Raw genomic sequence first — 11,113 nt, 5'->3', positions numbered from 1 at the left:
GTTTCCTTCCTGATGCAACTCCACATTGCATGGAGAAATGTAGCAGGGGCAGGACCTGAACCAGGAACCTTCCACACTGAATCAAAGTGCACTAACCACTTGGCCACCACCCCTGCCTACTTTGTAGATATAGATTACTGTTGTCAAATACAGTATTGTTAAAAAAAATAAATTATGCCATTATATGAGGTCTGGGAGCAGGTGCTGGTACTTCGCTTCGAAGCAACCACGACACCACGGAATCGCCTTGGTTGGGTCCTGGATGGCAACCACCCAGGCAGACAACCAGTCCATCCCCAATTCTCTAAAATTATCATCTCTCTTACGCAGCCGAAAAGGGGTTCCAAAAAGGGGAGAAGGACTCTAGGGGCCCATGAATGACAGGGGCTCAGAGAGGCCCCTAATGCAATTATAAGACTGACAAAATAGTGGGGGTGGCCTAGTAAAGATTTCTTTTCATGGGACCCAAAATCCCTGGCGGCGTCCCTGACCTATGTCTTGGATTGTACACAGAGAAACAGGTCATATGGTCAGAAATGTCAAAGCTAAGTTTGTCCACAGGGGGAATTCACAACCTACCCGGCAGTATGTAAAGTAATACATAAAATATATATAAATAAATTAAAATTTGTTTAGTTTCACATTGGCAATGATGAACACATTAATGTGTCAGTCCAAATATTAAATATAATATAAATATCCAAATATTATCAAAAATAATGGGCTGTTCTGTATGGTGAATACTTTTACTTTTGGTATTTTAAGTATATTTTGATAATACTTTAATAACATTTTCAATGGAAGACTTTTACTTGTGACAAAGTAGTTCTACAGTGAGGTATTACTGCATTTTATTTTTTCCAACGCAGGTTATATTGATAAAGAACAACGCGGTGTTTAGGGGAAATTTGTACCTGTGCGTAAAAAAAGGTTTTACTCTTATTGCAACAGATATGTGGGTGGGACGTAACTGTTGATCGTGTCTACATCTCTCTTGCGGCTTACAAGAAGAAGTGAGAAACTTCCCTGAAACAGCCAAAAACGGAAACCGCTAACATTTGTGCAGTATCTGTGCTGATCACTGAACACGTTGCATCACATACAGACATGTCTCCATAGTAATTAGGAAGTACCTTCTTGCTGCGGTTGCAAATAATTTGCTCAGAACCTGAATACAAAAGCTTGTATTCACTTTTTGATGCAACTTTAGTCTCTGAAACATGCATACTTTCATGTACATATAAAATGCACGCACATCTGTTTCCTGTGCAATGTGGTAGTCTTTTTGTCCTTCAGATACGACCCCACTCATGACTCATCCTATTGTTCAAGTCCAAGACTTAGTCACCTCCCCTCCTAAAATATGAGGAGGTCCTCGGGAATGCTTTATTTCTCTTACTCCTCAAGCATATTTGAGTTTTCGACCCAACCCTCAGAACTTCCTTCATTCTTAGTCATTTCCAGTTAATCCTGCTGTGTTGTTACGCATCATCATCATCATCATCATCATTACAGTCAGAGCAGAAGTCAGCAGCCCCAGTGACAGATATGCAGAGAGGCGACAAAAATTAACTGTGTAACTGAAACCGATGCCCCATGAAACTCAGAGATTCTGTGAGTCGGGTTAACAGGAGGATGAGGGGGATAAGAAGGAACCCCCCCCCGGACCCTTCATTGGTAAGAAGATTAGTCTTCATCACAAAGAATGGTCAGGGTACTCAATCTGTTCAGAAGGCTGCAACAACAGAGGCTGATCTGTAGTAACTGAAGTGATGAATGATTTATATGATCAGCCTGAGGGACATTTCAACTCCACCTGAGGGAAAAATAAACAAATATTACAACCAGAGCTTCGACCTAGATTGACTCAGTTGTTTCGCTCACCATAATATTAAGTTTCTTTAACCGGCTAGAAGTAAGTCCTACCTAGGCCTTGAGTATGATGCCTACACAGTAAATTCACCAGTGTAAAACTAACACTGACAGTGTTAAATGAACACAGCCAGTGTACATATAGTCCTACTCTGGTCAGAGTGGGACCATATGTACACTGTCAGTGTTAATGGTGATTTTACTGTGTATCATCATCGGATTCTGTAACATCAAACGGATGAGACTCTGCGGGTCCTCCCAGACGGAGCGCTAGTCCAACGCAAGTTATTTTCCCAGCTGAGGCTGATACACATTTACTGCTGGGTGGATTGAGTCAGTGCGAATTAAGTGTCTTGTCCAAGGGACACAGACAGTTAGCATGAGTGGGATTCAAACGCAAGGCTATACTGTATATCAGCAGACCAGCTACTTATCCACTCAGCTATCTGCTCTATCTTGACCAGTTAGAACCAAAAGAAATACCAGGTAATAACACTCCACATGAGGCGGTGTAACATAACAATATGTATCATTCAAATGTTAGAAGAATGTCTTTTGATATATGCTATATTTTATGCTGGGGCAACTCAGTGGACTAGTCGTTAGCACTGTTGCCTCACAGCAAGAAGTTAATGGGTTTGATTCCCACCTGTGGCCTTTTTGTGTGGAGTTTGCATGTTATCCCCATTTTTACGTGGGTTCTGTCTGGGTGCAGGTTAAGTCGATTGGAAACTTTAAATTGCCCGTAGGTGTGCGTGAGGGTTTGTTTGTTTATATGTGGCCCTGCAACAGACTGGCGTGCTGTCCAAGGTGTACCCCGCCTCACACCCTATGACTGTTGGGATAGGCTCCAGCCCCCTGTGACCCATAATTGGAGTAAGGGGTTGAAGATGAGTTGAAGATGCTGCAGTTAGCAAACTAGGCTATACTGGGTACATAAGGTTTAGCCCAGGGGTGGCCAAGTTCGGTCCTCGAGAGCCACATTCCTGACACTCTTAGTTGTCTCCCTGCTCCAACACACCTGAATCCAATGAAAGGCTCATTAAAAGTCTGCTAACGAGTCTCTATTCAGGGATCTCATGAGTCCAAAATGTTTCCTACGTATCTTTCAGTCTCAAGGAATCTGTTTGCAACTTAATAATAATAATAATCTGTTGGATTTTTTTTTTTTTTTTTTTTTTTTGGAAAATGATTGGGCATTTTAAATTACATTTTCTGTTGAAGCCACTGATGAAAACAAAAACATCAAACATGACGTTTAAGAAAAAATCTATCTCTCTATCTATGTTACTCTATTTGTTCTTTTTTCTACATTGGACACATAATTTGTTACAGAAGATTAAAAATACGTACTTATAATGTTACTGTTTGAGACGTGGGCGCGCGTGCTGGCCCCGCCCTGCAGTCGAGGAGTCCCCCATCAAAAGAGGAGGAGCCCCTTTCGTGACGTCACTGTGCCCCTCCCATTGATCTTAAATTTACATTTTCTATGTGTCCTGGCTCACTGTATGTGTGTCCGGGGTCGACTGAACACTTTTTTTTTAAAAGCAGAGTCGCGGACTAAATCAAGACAAATGACCCAGAGACGCACCGATGCGGCCTGAACCACTTCGTCATCTTAAATATTAAAGAACTTGACTTGGACAAGTCCCGTCGAGGTAGGTGTGCGTGTGTTTGTGTGTGTCTGGGCGTGTGATGGTTTCAGGAGTAACAAAGCAGCAGTCCGCTGCTCCCCGACACCGGGTTTGCCTTCCAAAGTGTCCGCCGCGGACACGGACAATGAGACTGCAAAAATATGAACTCTAGTTTGATGGTGCGCTTTTGTTGTTTGCGCCCGACTGGCCGACGGGACAAACATGTTGAGACTAGAGCAGCATGTGGAGACTTTGGCTCAGCTGCTGTTCGTCTGTCTGTTTGGAGAAACAAGAGGAGATAACATTAAAAAAAAAAAAAAAATCAAACAGCCTCTGCTCCTATAGTGTGTCTGTGGTAATGAGGATTAGTTGTTATGGGGAATTGCCACAAAGACTGTTGCAGTTTATTGCCATATTCAGGGGTGTAGCCAGAAGGGGGCTTTTGAGGGGTGGTTCCCCCCCAATCCAGATTTTAACTCTGTAAATCTTGAAGTCTTACTGGATTACTGTCTATTTGGGCTGCAGCTATAGATTATTTTAGTAATCGAGTATTCTATCGATTATTCTGGCGATTAATCGAGTAATCGGATGAAAAGTACTTTTGTGTTTTTAAACCACATCAATAGTCCAGGGCTCTCCCTAAGCAATGGCACAATGTCGCTGCACCAAAGTGTTGACATTTTGCTGAAATAACGATGGGATGTGGCTTTCTGTTTTGTTTTGTTTTCTCCAACTTGTAAAATTTAACCATTTTTAAGTATATATATATATATATATATATATATATATATATATATATATATATATATATATATATATATATATATATATATATATATATATTAGGGGTGGGCAAACATAAAAAATCTTAATCACATTAACTCAGTGACTTTCTGTGATTAATCATGATTAATTGCATGGTATATGTGAAACCCAAAAATGAATTCAAAAGCCGCTTAAAAGCACAGTTTTATTTGAAAATGTAAATGAACATAGCATAAATTTGAAAATGTAAATTTCAACTGAAACACACTAATGAAATCAAATATAAAACCACTGGCAGGTCATTTGCTATCCTGTTTCATATCAAAATAACAATATTCATGTCCATGACTAAATGTACTAAAACAAATACGTCACAATTGTACACATACCACAATTTGATATGTGTACAATTGTGATGTATTTGTTTTAGTATATTTAGATTTTGTTGTGATTTGGCACTTTATAAGCTGATTAAATTGAATTGAAATTGAACATTTTATTGAGTCTTAAAGTAAATAAATATGAATTTGGTCACTAGATCCTTAAACTTTGTACATAATGAACTCTACATGGTGAATCCTTGATCTCTGGACATAAATAGGAACAAACAAAATCTGTAGTTTTTGTCAAAAGCGTTTCCTTTCAGACATTGGCATGAATGTGTTTCCATATATCTGAGCTGAGCTTACAGCTGCTGTGCTTCACTTCAGGATGTAATTTGAAAAGAAAACACAGCACGTTTCATTTTGGGAGAAAAAAAAAACGTTTTAGTCGATTGTAGTTTCTTGTCTGTATTACATTTGGAAAGAGGTGTCATTTTATTTAAAGCGGCGATTCATTTTGAAGTTATTAATTCCGACTGGACACTGTCTCAGCCGCGCAGCGTTTCGAGCTGTGTGAACGGAACGGAGGACGATTCTTGTTTCTTGACAGCAACAAGACAAGAGTCCCAGTTAGTGACTTTAATCCACACAAAAGTGCCTGATGATATTTTAATGGCTTTGCGAGGGGTTAAGAAGCGGCTTGCCGTTTCTGAAGAGCAGTGAATCAAAGAACCAACGAGCTACTGGATCGAAGCATTGCTTCAATGGTTCATGGTTTCAAAGTGGAGCCGCGCTGCAGAAATAGTTTATTACAGACCAAACCCTGAATATCCGACTTTATTTGTACGTCCATATGACTCTGAAACTCAGAAAAATCCATATCATTTACGGGCTATAGGTTGAAATGAAAACCACCGAAAAGCTGTGTTCACTGCGGGGACACGTTCGGCTATTCGAGATTATTCAAGATTTTTTTTTTTACCGATAACGAACGATGCGTAAAAAAAAATTTGACCGATGCAGCGGCATCAGTCCAAACCGGTCTGGATCCGGGCCTGATCCTGTAGAACTTTGTACCGAAAATGTCCATTCAAAAGTTCGGCGTCTTTCTGCATTTTGTTTTGTTGTGCATTGCATAGCCTGTACTTTTCTCGATCCTCGTGTCGTTTTCTGTGTGAACTCAGCTATCAGCAGGAAGCAGCAGCATAAGCTCGCCCCCGACTGACGCTTTCAAAATAAAAGGCAACGAGCAACAGTCATAAAAGGCTAAAAAAAAAAAAAAAAAAAAAAAAAAACGCAGCGTTAAGGGGAGGAACAAAATTGTCGGCGATAATGACCTCAATAATTAACGCAACGTTAGCGCGTTAACGTTGCCCAGCCCTAATATATATATATATATATATATATATATATATATATATATATATATATATATATATATATATATATATATATATATATATATATATATATATATATATATATATATATATATATATATAGGTTGGTGGGCTGGGTCCCTGTGTGATTTTTTTTTTTAATCCCTCTTTCTCTGCGATTCAGCAGATGCATTTCAGCTGGAAGTTGAACATGCAAGCCTCGCAGTCAGTTTTTTTTATTGTTATTTATTTTATTTATATTTTGTTTGTGAAGCGTGGTGTGCTGCCCAAAAAAGCAAAAATTATAAAGCAAAACACTTAGAGTCTGAGGAAAACACAGAAGAAAGAGCGGGCAGAGATACAGCAGCCATCGAGATGAGGTGTGTCGCGCTACTGCGCATACGCACATCGCTCTACCTCAGACTTGAAGACGTCACCCATCAAGATGAGGTGCCTCGCGCAACTGCACATGGGGAGATGATGTAACTCGCTCGACGTGCAACTGCGCATGCGCATTTTGTTTTTGTTTTTTTCCATCAGTTTTTTTTTTTTTTGTTATTAATTGTATTCAGTGTATTTGTAGCCTAGTAAGTAAAACATTTTCTGTATTTTACGTTAGGGAGCATAAATGTATGTATATGTATATTTTGCCTGTCAAAATACGCTAACTCCAGCTTAAAAATACTTATCGTTTTATAGTGAGTAGATTTTATACATTACTACGTTCGGATGACCAATTTATACATTTGCTTGCCCATCAAAATAAGCAAACTTTGTCAAGTAATTTTTTCAGTGCACACATATGCAGTTACGCGAGGAACCTCATCTCAACGATGCACCTCATCTTGACAGACTTATCTGTTGATCGGAGGTGTCATGCACCTCATCTTGACGGCGCACCTCATCTCGACAGAACACCGGGTCACTCCCCATGTAGAGCAGGCCGTTTGTTTTTTAAAAATAGACAAACACACTTTCGCTTTAAATGCGCAGTCAGTCTATTTCAGGTGATCAGCATGGACCGTCTTTCTCTTAAAAGGCTTTATTTTACTCTGTGTGTCACGTTGAAAAGCAGTAGCTATCATTGCTAATTTCATTAGCTGTTATGCACTAGTCTTCTTGTGTTTTTTTTCTGGGGACGTTGCAGCGCCACACACAGACTTGGCATATGTACTACAGCATTAAATGAAGCTTCGAGGCACAGAATTTGCTGCGAACATTTTTTGTAATTGAATTATTTGAGTTACTCCACTAATCGTTTCAGCCCTAGTAGAAACATTTCAACTAGTTGACTTAATAAAAGCAGCATCACTAGTTTCTTCGCATGTAGGGCTGCATCTCACAGTTATTTTGATTATTGACAAATCTAACAATTATCACATTGTTTTATCGGGCATGAGAATTCTGTGGATATTTGTAGAGACTAATGTTCCGCTGCAATTAATATAATTGACATGAGGGACAATTTTGGGTGAATGGTATAAACGGTATACTGTTGCTCAGTATAAATTTGCTGTACAGTATGGATTTTGGACTATAGATTGAACAAGTATAGATTTTCAGCCTGCACTGGCGAGCTATGTTGAAAATGTGTGCACTCACACTGCCTTGTTTTGTTATGCAAAGAAAGTCAGAAAGATGGACACACACTACAAAAGACTGGTGGACTGTCCGTTGTATCAACGTGGCTCTAATTTGAGAAGTTAGACAGTGAGCAAAAACATAATAATTTGCAAACGGTCAGATTAAAACGTTTTTTGGAAAATGAAGAATACAAGCAAGGAAGTGGGTATTCATACGTAGCTGTATTAATAATTTCAAATTGTATTCGTATTTAGAGCAGCCTTGTTATGGTTAGGGGTTAGGATTAGTACTTGTGGTTAGCGTAATTTCAGTTTATTAACGTAAGTTTTGAAATCTACATATCTAGAAAATATATAGCCTCATGATCACGTGACCAGTGAGAGGGACGCTACGTACCAATAGAGTTTCACTATACTAATACGGCTACATACAGATAGCCATTGCCTACAAAAAAATGAATTCACCGCAAATGTCAGATAAATTGTCCGGCAGAGATAAAAGTAAAAAAAGCTTTGAATGTGTTTTGCAAAAATTATAGTTACTTGTAGAAAGATTCTTTTTCTTTTTTTTTTTATTTTGTAGTTTTGCAGAATAAATGTTCTTAATATACCTCTGTACTATATGAAATATGTTACAGTACATTTAAGAGTACTGTCACAGCTGCCATGCAGTTTCCACACCACTATTTTACCACTTGTGAAGCATTTATATTGAAACTTTAACAAAAATGAATACACCATGATATATATTGTTACAGTTTGTGTTTAAAATTATTCTTCACTATAAATTTGAGGCCACACCATCCAGCCCTAGGGACAGTGTAGTAATTTTTTATCATGGATAACATCCACAATTGTGTTGGTTAACCAACATAGATTTTGACCGGTCCACATGACTGTAACAGTATTATCTAAGCACAGCTATTTGAGATGATGTCACAGTCAATGTGTTACGCACAGTTTAGTAATCAGGAATATTCCAGAAATGGACCTGGACCATATTCGAATTCTACTGCTGCACAAGACTTTCAAAAGTGCACACATCCATGGTCTGGAAGAGGAAGTATTGTTCACATTTCCAAAGTTTATATGTATGTCACAAAAATTGAACTCAATAGACTGCGATAGGCTGGTGACTTTAATAGGGGGTACCCCAGCTTTTGCCCCAGCTCACTGCTCAGTTTCACCACAAATTTATCTCACAAAAATAACATACTCTTCCCATGTTTCTGTGAGGTCAGTTATGTGCAAAAAAGTTGAATAGTCATATGGTTCCCTGTATTTTACAAGGCAAGTCAATCATCAGCAACATTCAGAAGTTGAACCAAGTTTTTGTTGAATGATTAACCAGTATTATCAACTGGTCTATAGTTACCTTCTAGTGCTTGACATTCATGTAAATCCTAGAAATTAATAGAAGGAAAATGTGCACCAGTTTTGAAACATTTGAAACAACTGTTCTTACCTCTGCCAACTGGTGGGGGCGGAGGTTAAGTGCCAGTCTGGCGAACAGCGTCAACAATTCCACAAAGAACAGAGCATGGATTTTAACATTATTTTATGGAAAGATTCTCCTCAGTTCAGGGAAGAGTTGATTTAAAATTAGGCTCTAATTCAAAATGATGTCTCTTATCGCTTCTTTCCTAGTCATACTAAGAAAGAAAGTGAAGGCCTTTGTGATGTCATAACTGTGTTTATGACATCACAGAGGCCTGTTGACCCAAACTTAAAGCCTTTTAGTTATTTATTTATTTATTTTGTCGTCATTATGACATGGTTAAAAATGATCAACTGGCCTTATTGCACCTGCTGATGCACAACTTAATCTCATATATTGAAATATTTCAACGAAAATTTTGCATAATTCTGTTGCACAGCCTGATTTCCCAAATATGTACTGCAGTTGTTATAAACCACTTGGAATCAAAGTTGACCACACGTTTTGACACACTTTTAACACTCATGCCAAACTCTGAGGTTTTTGCGCGAGTTGGGATTGGATTGATCTTGGGTGTTGGAGTCTCCTCCTACGCACGTCCAGGATCATTTTCCAGTGTCGATCTGAGAGGCTAGTTATAGAGTTTAGAATCTATGCCCACGTGAACGTCCCATTTGTGTCCAAGCTAGAAAATCACTTGTGGTGACAGTATAAATTTGGCCGTTAGCGAGACAAACGGCAAAGAACGTGTTTAATTAATGACTCACTGCTAGATTCCTCGTGAACAAAATTGTGAAACAGCACAGCGGTGACGCATTTAAAGCACATGACCTGAGTCAGTGCTGTCATCATACCTACGGAGTCAACTGACGAGAGCTGAGAAAAGGCATTGGTGTCTGATTCATGAAAAAGCCGCTGTCAAACTTTAACAAGCGTTTATGCAAACTGTGCCTGACTCCAGGCGGATTGTTTGTGTGTGTTTTCTGGGTGGAGGCAGAACGGTAAATAGAATTGAACAGCTTTATTATGTGAAGCGGCTCAACTGCAGGTCATCAGATGTGTTTTTGTGCAGGGGGGGAGCACAGGCAGATGTCCTGAGTCTAATATCGTCTCAGTAATTCTGCGAGTGTGAGTAAGTCTTCACAGGGAGGGTAAAGTTCTCGCACATGTGTTAGTCATTTAGAAGGGAGTTTGCTCAACGATTTACATCTGTTTTGTGATCTCTGAACCCCCTCCTTTCCTCCTCTCTCCGGGTTCTCCTTCCCTCTTGCTGTCTTCTGTTTCCCGTAGTTGATGCTGTCACAGTGATGGGTGTTATAAATGTAATCGCTCTCAACTCCATCATTACTGCGCTCAAAGGAATTTAAATATGTGAATGAAATGTCTGGATTTCCATGCTGTAATGCCTGAGTGGTTCTGGTGCCTGCTTGTCAGATCTATTATTATGGAATCTGAGTCCGTATCAAAGACTCAATCTGACCTCAAGGAGTCGAGGTATTTGGGGCAGGGCTGGGTGTGCGTCCAGGAGGAGTAACTGGCAACCACATGCATGTTGATTCTCTCAGACAGTGCTGCTGCTCTGTCTGTGGGCACAAAGTCTTCATTAGTCAGCAGAACACACTGATTCTGAAGACCGACACCACATGAGACGCAGTGTGTCTGTGTTTCACAGTCTTGCTCTCCTGATCTTTTTTGAGGCACGTCTTGTTCAATGGCAGTGAAAGAACATCTTGTACCCTGCACCTAAACAAAAGGTCTTTTCATACGCTTGAGTTCTAACATTGCAGCATCATGTGGCAGTTAAAATGACTTCATTCATGACATGACATTTACAGTACAGGCTGTTAGTGATGAGCGCAATGCTTATCAATCTCTGAGTTTCTTCTGTGTGTTCTGGTATTGAGGAAAATTAGAGTTGGGCGATATAACTGTATAATTTATCCAGATAAAATATTTCATTTCCGTTATTGGGGGTGTGCGTCTTTCCCTTATATAACGATCTGACACGTCTAGATACATGGGCTGTGTTGTGATCCGTGATGAATTAGAATAAGATAAAAGTGGCGTCACTTACCTTCAAATACATATTTCATAAAGGACCAGAGATGACCTTATATTT

General features: G+C 39.4%; 1 protein-coding gene across 1 annotated transcript in view; it reads left to right on the top strand.

Annotated features, from left to right (window-relative positions):
• The first annotated feature begins 3,388 nt into the window (after positions 1–3,388).
• The window catches only part of fam107b (family with sequence similarity 107 member B), a 57,609-nt gene continuing 49,884 nt past the window's right edge, over positions 3,389–11,113 (top strand). The window contains exon 1 of the mRNA XM_034176623.1: positions 3,389–3,531. The gene's annotated coding sequence lies outside the window, so the exon portion shown is untranslated. The remainder of the gene's footprint in view (positions 3,532–11,113) is intronic.

This window comes from Thalassophryne amazonica, chromosome 8, assembly GCF_902500255.1.
Source record: "Thalassophryne amazonica chromosome 8, fThaAma1.1, whole genome shotgun sequence".
NCBI classification, from domain to species: Eukaryota; Metazoa; Chordata; class Actinopteri; order Batrachoidiformes; family Batrachoididae; genus Thalassophryne; species Thalassophryne amazonica.
This window is presented reverse-complemented; position numbering and strand designations above follow the sequence as displayed.